The following is an 11,183-nucleotide window of genomic DNA, read 5'->3' on the forward strand; positions in this document are numbered from 1 at the left end:
TGTGACAGGATTTCCTTCCTTTTTAAGACTGCATAATAGTCCATTGCTTATATACACACCACATTTTGTTTATCCATTCATCCGTTGATGGACACTTGGATTGCTTCCATCTTTTGTTTATTACAAATAATGCTGCTATGAACATGGATGTGAAAATATCTCTTTGAGACCCTTCTTTTAATTCTTTTGGGTATATGCCCAGAGGTGAAATTGCTAAATTATACGGTAATTCTATTTTTAATTTTCTGAGGAACTACCACACCGTTTTCCATAGCAACTGCACGACAAACATGGAACACCACAAAATTGCATGTCATCCTTGCACAGGTGCTATGTTTGTCTGCTCTGTATTGTTCCAATGTTAGTGTATGCGCTGCCAAAGCAAGCACCCAAGGTGATTTTAAACTGACCTTGATGCGGGCTTTAGACACTTTTTAAATGTGCTTGTTTGCTTGCATTTTTTCACTATACAGTTCCTTTTCAATACCTCTCTTTTTTCAAGTTGCGAAAAAATGTGTTAATTATTATTAAAAATGTTTCTGTGTGGATTTACTTTTATTTTAAAATAATACCTTTATCATTTCATAAAAAGAATACACCCTCATTTAAAAGTTGAAGCACCATAGAAACATTTTTTAAAAAGGGCAACAAATCGTCCCAAATCCTACCATCCAGAAGTAAGTAGTGTTAATATTTTCAACACTATTCCAACCATCTCTCTCTTCACATTTAGAGACAGAAAGATGGATTGATAGAAATAATTTTATAGGAATGGGATTATATGGCACATACTATGATAAAATAAAAAGTTAAAATGAATTTTATTTTAACTCAGAAATTGGAAGAATACTGAAGTGAAATTGAAGACATGCTAAACTTCAGATGGATATCTCCCCACTCTGAGATATACAAGTTCCTAACGTGCCTTCTAGATTGAGATATGGAAAACATTAAAAGATGGAAGCCATTATGTAGATCTTGCTTCATGCTTCAGTTTTTTATTTTGTGGACAGAAGTCCCATCACATGTTAGATAAGGTAATTAACACCTTAGTCTTCTCAGCCTCCTCCCTCACTCTGTGATTTTGTTTTATTACTTTTACTTTGTCAAGATTTATGAAGTAGATATTATGAACTGTTCATGTGATAGTTCAATATTTACATGGATACTTACCATCAGGCTTTTTCTCAGTGTTACCATCTCCACTCTTTATTTTGCTTCCTTCTTGCGTGCCTGAGTTTCAACACAGAGCATCCTTGCAGGAGGGGTTCACAGGTGCCATATTCCCTGAATTTTCTCAAGCTAGAGAATGTCAGCTGATTATCTTTATACGTGAATGATAATTTGGCTGAGTATAATATTCTCATGCTGTATATTAGTCTTTCCTTCAGAAACTTTCTAGCCACCTGTCCATTTTTTTTTTTTGGCATCAAATTTGCTATGGAGAAGTCTGAGGTGACTTGTTTTATCCCTCTGAATTCCTGAAGAGTTATTTCTTCACCTTTGAAGTTCAATAGTTTAACTATATTGTGTTCCCCTGATATGTGGTATGTCCTTTCAATATGAAAATGCGGTTCTTGTATTTCAGGGAAATTTCCCTGTATTCTGTCTCTGAGCTATTTCTATCTTACTTGTGTTGGGGTCTTTATGTCAGAGGCAAAAGTCACCCTTCTTTTGGCCTGTTTTTGCTCTAACCTCTTTGTTTTTCTTCTTTTATTGTCCTGGGGTGATTTTTTTAAATGTCATTAATTAAATTTTAAGCCCCTATTCCTTATAATTTATTTATTATAACTGATATGTTGTTGTTTTGGATCTTGATTTTTCTCTTGGCTGTTCATTTTCCTTTTTCATCCAATTCCGCTATTCATCTCTTGTCTTTGAGCTGCTATTTTATTAGCATTCTCACTAAGATCTTCTAGAACACTCACCAGTGATGGGAAGTTTTCTTTTATTTACCGAGTTACGTTTTTTTCCCCGCTGAAGTCTTCGTCTGACTTTTTCTTACTTTTGAGGATATTTAATATTTTACCATCATCTTTGTCTTCTCCTCTAGCCTCCTCTTTTCTCCCTCCTCCCTCTGTTCCTCCCCTCTCTCCTGCTCCTTCTTTTCTGCAGCAGATTCGACTGGTGAGTGTGCCACGCATCGGTGGACTCCTGCTCAATGTAGGCAGCTCCATCTGGACCTTCTGTTCTCCCTCACTCAGTGAGGATGGATTCTGTTTGAGGCCTCTCTGAGACAGACCCGCAGGGTGAATCTCACACCACTGGCCAGGCTTCTGGATGGTCACCATTTCACAGTTTCCTTTGATGGCACAGCAGCATGCCCAGCACAGTTTCACAGTTGGCTCAGGAAATAGCAGTGATGTCACACAGATTACTTAGCTCGGGCTATGACAGCGAGACAACATGAAGGAGATGTTCTTAGTGTGGTTCCCCTGGTCAGCCTAAGTGCCAGGGGCTATAGGAATGGAATTATAGTTTCCGCTTCCCTCATCTCCTCCTTCCCGGCATGGGCACCCAGTTGTCACTGATCAAGCTAACAGGGTCAGTATTTAACCCAGGCACAGTATGTGAAATGCATTTATACCTGCGAATGATTGCTATTGTTGACCTCATGGTGGACATTCCTTCCACATGAACTCCTACTGCACTCACCTTAACTGGGACCAATTGGTCTCTCCCCTTCAGGTTTCAGTTTGGGGTCTGGGGTGGCTCTCTCCTCCAGTGTAACAAACTACCCAGAATACAAGCATTTTATTTTATCTCATGACTTTAGGGTCCAGGAAGTTAGGCAGGGCTTGGCTGAGTGACTCTTCTGCTCCATGTGGCATTGCCTGGGGTTTTTCAGTTGTATTCAGATTTTGGCTGGTCTGGTCTGGAGGGTGCAGGGTGGCTTTATTTACACACTGGGTGTCTTGGTGGGAAGACTGGAAACTGAGCCCAGCTGGACCCCTCTCTCTCTCCTTGTAGTCTCAGCACCTTCAGATGTGGTGCCTCCAAGCCAAGGAGTTGGACTTCTTGCGTGGTGGCTCCAGGCTCCAAGAGCGATTGCTCCAGGAGGCAGGAAGTGGTTGCTTCCTCCTGGGCCCAGAAATTGTCACAGTGTCACTTCCAGAGTGCTCTATAGGTCAAATCCACCACAGAGCTCACCCAGATTTGAGGAGAGGGACATAGGCCCTACTTCTCAATAGGGGAAGAATTTACAGTCATTTTCACTCTTCCAAACTCTCCATCTACTTTTCCATAATATGAAGGCTCTGTGAGAGAGAGCAGAATGCTGCTGCTTGCACATCCCTCTGGGAAGGCTGAGTCTGCTCTCCTCTGAGGTCTCATTGCATGCTCTGGACCAGGGTCCACTCCACATGATCTGGAGGTGTCCATCTCCCATAGGTCTTGGGTGTCTTCCTCCAACACAGCAGAATGCCCCTCATGTGACAAGCCCAACAGCATTTCCTGCCTGAGTCCTGCTGTAGTGGGGTATAGGGAGCTCCACTCTTGAGGGTTAAAAACAATACTGTCCCCACTTCCCACTCGTAGCCTCAGTTTCAGTCCCCTCGATGGGAGTATGCCCGAGAGACCGTAGGATAAAGCATGATTTTGTTGACTCAACTTCCTTCCCCAGTCTTTCCTCTGGGTAGTGGGGACACAGTTAGGGACTGTGCCTCATGATTTTGCACCAGTTACGTTTTTTCGTTGCCCGATTATCACTTCTTGAAGTTTGTGGCATCAAGCGTATGATACTCCTTTTCTCATTTGGTTGTTGCTAGTGAATTTTTGTTATTTAGGGGAAGGAGTACTTTTTTGTATTTCACTAGATATTAAATAGGCAGATGCTGTCACCTTCTCTATTCCACCATCTTTTCTGGATATCACATCTTGGGTTGTTATCTTATTTTGAAATAATTATAGATTCACAGGAAGTTGCAAAAATAGTATATAGAGGTCCCCTGTACCCTTCACCCAGTTTCTCCCAAAGATAACATCTTACGCAACTATAGCACAATGTCAAAACCAGGAAGCTGACATTAGTGCGATCCACAGACCGTCAGATCTCACCGGTTTTACATGCCCTCACTTATGTGTGTGGGGGTGTGTGTATATTTAGTTCCATGCAATTTTATCACATGTATTATTCATATAACTGTAACCACAATCGTGATACAGAACTGTTCCATCATCACAAAGATCCTTTGTGTTATTTTTATATATATACATATATATGTAGTCAAATATATATATATAGTCATACCCACAACCCTGCCTACACCTCCCCCACTCCCTAACCCCTAGCAAACACGAGTCTGTTCTCAACCTCTATAGTTTTGTTATTCGACAATTTTATAAAAATGGAATCATACAGTATGTGACTTTTCGTAATTGGCTTTTCCTCCCACTCAGCATAATGTGCTTGCAATCCATCCAGGTTATTGTGCGTGTCAAGTCCATTCCTTTTTATTGCTGAGTAGTATTCCACTGTGTGAATGCAGCACAGTTCGTTTGACCGTTAACTGATTGTAGAACATTTAGGTTGTGCCTGGTTTGGGGCTATTACAAAGACACCTGCCGTGAACAATCCAGGACAGGGTTTTATGTGGACATCAGTTTCATTTCTTGGAGATAAATGCCCAGGAGTGTGATGGCTGGGTCAAACGGTAAGTGTATGGTTAGTGCTTTAAGAAGCTGCCAAACTATTTTCCAGAGTGACTGTGCCATTTTACATTCCCACCAGCAATGTATGAGAAATCCATTTTTGATGTATCCTGGCCAGCATTTCGTTTTTGGTATTGTCACTGTTTTTAAATTTAGCTCTCCTAATAGGTTGTATATTGGATTTAAAATGTCACTTCAAGAGTGATGGTTCCACACAGCTATCGCTCCAGGTTTTTCTGAAGCAAAGGTGTGACAATTTAGGTTCGGTTGCAAGCCACAACAATAAAACTCACATTGAAAGTAAGCTTTAAGCCATCCTGCACTTTCCCCCCAATATTTACTACATTGTGGTAGCATCTTCTTCATTCTCAAGCCTCCGTGGGGAACTTCAGCGACTAGGACAAGGCAACCACAATACTTGATGCTTTAGAGTTCTGGATTTTCTTCATTATCTGGCTGGCATATTTCACTAATTTCAAACTTATGCTCTAGACTTCCTGTTTCTAACCACAGACCCATGGTCCCATTTGAAGACATAATTTTTAAATGATTGCATTCTGAAACGATATAAGAAGAATGAAACCAAATCCATAAAGTACAGAATTTGGGGGTGATCTGGGAATTCACTGGGGCGAGATGTTAAAATAAGCATATTTCCACATTTTTAAAATAAAGTATTTAATAGAGTCTATTTTTGTTAGGAAGTTGAATGATTTGTACAATGAACTTTTATGTGTCGAAAGTTGAAAGGAAAAGATTATCAATTTCGCTTCAAAAATCGAGATATGCATTTTTCTACCATCTTCAAGCAGATTCCACCTAACAGTTTCTCTTCTTCTGGTGGCCGGGGCTGGTCACATGGGCCAGTGACGTCAGCATTAACTGTGCTCTCTGAAGTCTTTGCGCCTTCCCTGATCACTTGGAGATGGCTAGCCCTAATCCTGATTCTAACCATATTGTTAACATAGCCGGGCTCTTGGAAGCACCAAAAGTACTTATTTTTTAATCACTGTTTGCCTAACACAAAAAGCCTCAGTACCGAGTGTGTGCAGGATGAGATGTAAGTGAGAAGTAAGCCAATCCATCCCATGGAATTCTGGAAAGGCCCAGGATGCAGCAGCACTGAGCAGGCTGGAGGGGAGGCGTGGGGCTACAAACCAGGGGACTTGTTGAGGGACTTTATGTGGGATAAATAGTTGAATCCTCTCCTTGGATCCTGTTTCCCACTTCTGTGCACACAATGCCAGCAGACCGACTTAAACCTTCTTGTCTCCTCCACCCCCAAAAGAAAATTGGAAGTTTGTTCTCTGGAGAAATTGAACACAAGATGTCTGGAACTGAGATGGGGCATGGGGATGAAGACAGCAAAATTAACCAAAGGTCCACGGATGAAACAATTCCATCATCAGCCTCATTTCCTTCTGCTCAGTGTGAAGACCAACCCGACCCCCAATAAGGTAGGAGAGAATAAAGTTTTTCTCTGGAGAAACTGAATTGCCTTGGAGAAAAAGCTTCCACACACTGATATTTTGGGCATTGACCCATGCAATGGCTAGCTTCCTTCCTCATCACCCTAATATAAGCCTATTGTGCATGAATCTTGCCCAAGCCACTGAATTTTCAGCCAGTTCTTAAACACAGACAATCCAAGGTCACCAGACAGATGAGAAAAATCTTTATCCTGAAAGAGAGAAATGAACATAAAAAGCAAAACTGAAAAAAGGAATCTGGAAGAAACAGACATAACATAGGGAATGGAAGAAAACCTCAAAATAATTACCAACCCAGTTTTAATAAATATTCTCAGAGAGCTATGAGAAGGTATTGCATCTATAAAACAAGAATAAGATACTATAAACAGCTCACGGAAATAAAATTCATAGCTCAAGGAAAAAAATGGGTGGAAGACAAAGTCAAGGAAATCTGATGTAAGACAGAACAAAAAGATAAAGGGTTGGATATGAGAATGGTGAGAAGAGGCTTAGAGAATAAACCCCAGAAACCCCTTATCTGGCTGAGAAGATTCTAGAAAGAAAGAAGAGAGGAAACAGAAAGAAAGAAACAGAGGAAAGAATTTATGATAAAAATTTCCAAAATGAAGGATGCCAGGCTCCTGATTGAGAAGGCCCACATCATAAAGGGGACACATCTCAATGAGAGAAAAAAGACCCGCACTGAGGCACACCATAGAGAGGTTTAGGACCTGGGATCAGGGGATCCTGTAAAAGCTTCTAAAAATCAAAATAATGAAAAAAAAGATCATACACAAAGAACTAGAATCAGGTGGACATCAGACTTCTCAGTAGCAACGTTGGATGCCACAAAGCAACCAAACAATAGCATCCAAGATCTTATGCGATATAATCGTCAACTGGGAATTTTACACCCTGTCAGGCTATCAGTCTGGTGTGAAGGCAAAATTAAGCCATTTTCACCCAACTGTAGACAATTTGGCTGCTTGAAATTCTTTCCTGGAAAGCATTGAGAAAAGGTTCCAAAAGGTTCCAGCAAATCCTGAGTGATCCAAAAGGGGTGAAGTCATGGGATCCAGGAAACAGGGGATTCAACTCAGAAGAGCACTGATAGAAGGTGCAGGCTGACAGCTGAGAGGATGCCAGCCGGATGGAGGAGGAAGTTGGAGATGAGGATGCGGAAAGAATTCAGGATATGCATATGGGAAATTGTGCAAGTGAAAATAATAATTAATTCTTAAAAACCATCAAAAAGCCTGTACGTGAAAGGGTATGTAATGATACCCTGCTCAGCTGTGCAGTGAAATCATAAATAATTTGCTGTGTAATCACAGTGACGTAAGCCCTTATATTCATGCGGAGTCTTTCCTTCACAAGTAACTAAGAACTCAGAGTGGCTTCAACCATAAAGGGAATTATAGGATTTTGCTCACATGATTGACAATTTTAAAGGTAGTTTAGGCTCTAGATGAGGCTTGATGCAAGGCCTCTCTAAAATCTTTAATCTCCATCTCTTCTTTTTGCCTTCTGCAGCTTCTATTCAAAGTAACACAGGCTTTCCACATGGTCGCAAGGTGGCTTCCAGCACCTTCTATGGTTTCATGCTTCCTTGTTCATCAGGAAGAAGACATTTCTCTAGGGGCTTCTGCAGAGAAATAAGGAAATTCTGTCCCAGTTTCCTCCAGAAAACCTCTCATTGGTTGATATTGGGTTACGTGCCTTTTTTTGAACCAATCACTATAGCTTGGGGGGTAGGGTTCAGCCGCTCAGGGCCCACTTCTGTAGCCAGAGATGGGGTCAGCTTCCCAGAAAAGTGGCCTCTGTGTAGGGAAGTCAAATGGAAATGGAAATCAAGATACAGTTAAAAGAGGAAAGAGAATGGATGTTAAGTGGCCAACTAGCAGCGAGAGTCTATTTTCCGATACAAATTATTTAACTAAAAGTCGTGAAATAGCTGTAGGGACAATGCAGATTGGGAGAATGAAAGAGCCAAACCCACATCCATCCTAATTCAAAATCAATAGAGAATGTCTGAAATTTATGGATCAATAAACAGCAGTTTAAACATATTATTTAGAAATATGGAGGGAGCTAGTAGAAAAAACAGCTGCAGGAGTCATAAAGAGTTATAAATCACTCCCTCTGGGGAGCCGGCTCGGGGATAGGGTGGCACAAGGCAGGGCATTATGGTTTTTCATGTCAAGTTTTTTGTATGATTTGATTTTAAAACTGTGTTCATGCATTACTTTGATTAAAAAATTAAAAAAAAATACCCTCCAAGCTTTCAAGAAAACACATGAAATTAGATGAAATGGAAATCAAGAGGCTGCCCACTTTGCCTGGTGACAAAGACATGCAAGAGTTCAAAAATTCAAAGTGGAACCCACCCTCCCTCCCCAGCCACTTTTTAGTTAAATCCACATAAGGCCGATGTGTGCGGTGTGGCTTCACAGACCGTCTAGCACGCTGTTACAAATCCCTGGAGGAAGGGAAACAAGTGCCCTGGTTTGAGAAGTGTAGATCAAGATACATCAGGGCACAGAGTTGGAAATATTTTAAAAAAGGAAAACTCAAGCTTTTCTCCCTGGAGGAAGACCAAGGCCAAGGCCCCCTGTGAGCACAACACAATGCGATCACAGAAGCAGGGGCTGAAAAGAGGCTGGCTATGGGGTGCTGTCAAGAGTTCTGCCATGGCTCTCTCCTTTCTGCGTGGACCAAACCGTATTGCACTGTCCTACCATTTGTCACAGGCAGACAGTTTCATTGCTTCTGTTGTTTCTCCTTAGACCACAGATGCTGCCTACAGTGGCCCTCGAAGGCTCTTTCTTTAGTTGGCGTCACCAGCCTGCTCCAAAACTGTTGATTCCCCCAGGAACCCTGGACCCAGCAGGGTAGTGTCAGTAAAGAGCCATTGCTGAGGCACAGGGGCACAAATAAAGGGTGTCCCCCTTGGGGACGATAAGTATAAAAGGACAAACCACAAAGAGGAAAGTGGTTAGGCACCAAAGTCCTTCCCAGTTGCTGTATTTGGAGATAAACTCCAAATTATAAAAGAGAACTCCAAGACTGGTGAATGGAAGTGGCAGGAAAGGTGCTATTTTAAAAACTGGTGACTTCCTGGGGTCAGCCCAGTGGTGTAGCGGTTAAGTTCATGCACTCTTCTTCAGCAGCCTGGGGTTTGCCAGTTTGGACCCCCCGGGTGCAGACCTACGCACCGGTCATCAAGCCAAGCTGTGGCAGGTGTCCCACATCTAAAATAGGAGTAGAAGGGCACAGATGTTAGCTCAGGGCCAATCTTCCTCAGCAAAAAAAAAAAAAAAGAGGAAGATTGGCAGTGGATGTTAGCTCAGGGCTAATCTCCCTCAAAAAACCCCTTCCCCCCAAAAAACTAGTGACTTCTTGTTTCACCAGGGGGAGGTTTGTATATATCATCAAGGGAAGATCAGATCCTAATTTAAGACAAATCCATTAACGGGAGTGTTGGTTTTGCAACTGTAAGGCAAAACATTCTTTTCTGAAATGGAATTTTGGGGGCAGTAGGGAGTTAAACTGCTCTTCACCATGTTGTTATAGGTACGTCTTCACTTTGGGCTGAGTTCCATGTCTGCAGATCATGGAAAACAGAGACTGGAGGTCTTTCTTTTCCCCGCTTGCAGGAGCCCAGAGGAGACTCGAGTGGAGGTGAGCATCTGAACGCGTGTAGGGAAGATAGAGACAAAGCAAGTCTGTGGGGGAGTGGGAGCTGGTGGCCCCAGCAACACAGCATCCGGCTGGAGTCCAGGGAGGGAGATGGCCCTCTGCACAGAATTCCCTCTGCTCCACCCAAGGCTGCAGCGAAATGTACAATGTCATAATCTGGTCTTAGCTGTGCTCTGGGGGAATGGAGGAGAGCAGAAATAATCCAGAGAAACGCAACCTAGGAACGAAGGAACAAGCCAACTAGAAGTCAGACAGCTGCCTGACGGTCAAGTGACAACCAGGGCTGCTTTGTGGGACATGAGGCATGGAAGCATTCCTCAGGGGTTTTCAGAGATCCTTGGGGAGAGAAACCTGATCAAGGGTGAGGCTCTCTTCCAGGTAAGCAGTGTGAGGACTAGCGCTCTCTAGATTTTAAAGGAAAGGTTGATTTGGAAGGCTGTAGAATTCGGGAGCACTGAGGGCATTTTTTCGGCTCTTGAGTACAGCTGTAGGATGAACTCTAGTGTCTTAGCCGTTTGTTTCTGTAGTCTAGGATTTCCCCAGTTCCCCAAAGGAGACTCATAGCAAATGAAGGACGTCAAAGACCAGTACCAAAGCAAACACCAGGTATACAGCGGGTTAGCCACGCTGCACCCAACGTTGCCACTGGACACAGAGTCACTGAGATGGTTCAGACTGGACAATTCCGGTGAGCTCACGCTCATTCCCAGCGTTCCAGCTGCAGTCTCTGATCTGTTTCTTTACTGTTACTTTCACTAACCTCCACCCTCAAATTGTTACAAGCAATTCTCATGGACTCCTGGGAAAATCTTGGAGTCCTTTTTTAAGGGGGAAAAATCAGAAGCAGAAAACCATGCAGAATTATAGAATAGCAACCCTTTCTTCTTTCTAAGTATTTCATTTCAGTGAGAATGTCAGATTCTTTGCGTGAGCCGTACGTTCAATGCCTCCGTCGGAACTTTTGCATCGCGTGTTGGTGACACATCCCTCCACAGCACATCAGGTAAGATGTTTAGTTACCGACACAAATTTCAGTCTCAGAGAAATAATCAAACTCATGCAGAAATTTTGATTCAAATTTTCATCATGAAACAAGAAAATCCCCAACTAACAATTGCACCCAATTGGAATTAGATTAACAGAGCCCCAAATTTGTATTCCCAATTTCACTGATTGAATCCCCCAGTTTTCACCCATCATTTTGCTGAGGAACAGAATGGTGGCCCCAAAGTGGGCTGGGTTTTCAGGGAAGTGGCCCCAGCCACCTGGAACCCTCAGTAGGGAGCCCCTCCCTGGTGGATTCTGAGCAGCTGCTCTGAGCGCCCTGGAGCAGGAGGAGCTCCTCTCCGGGCCTGGGGAAGC

General features: G+C 42.7%; 1 non-coding gene across 1 annotated transcript; it reads right to left on the reverse strand.

Moving 5' to 3' along the window:
* Positions 1–284: 284 nt before the first annotated feature.
* Positions 285–389, reverse strand: LOC111772637 (U6 spliceosomal RNA). Its single transcript, XR_002806641.1, has one exon. It is a non-coding gene; the product is annotated as a U6 spliceosomal RNA (small nuclear RNA).
* Positions 390–11,183: the final 10,794 nt, after the last annotated feature.

This window comes from Equus caballus, chromosome 2 (assembly GCF_041296265.1).
Source record: "Equus caballus isolate H_3958 breed thoroughbred chromosome 2, TB-T2T, whole genome shotgun sequence".
Taxonomy (NCBI): domain Eukaryota; kingdom Metazoa; phylum Chordata; class Mammalia; order Perissodactyla; family Equidae; genus Equus; species Equus caballus.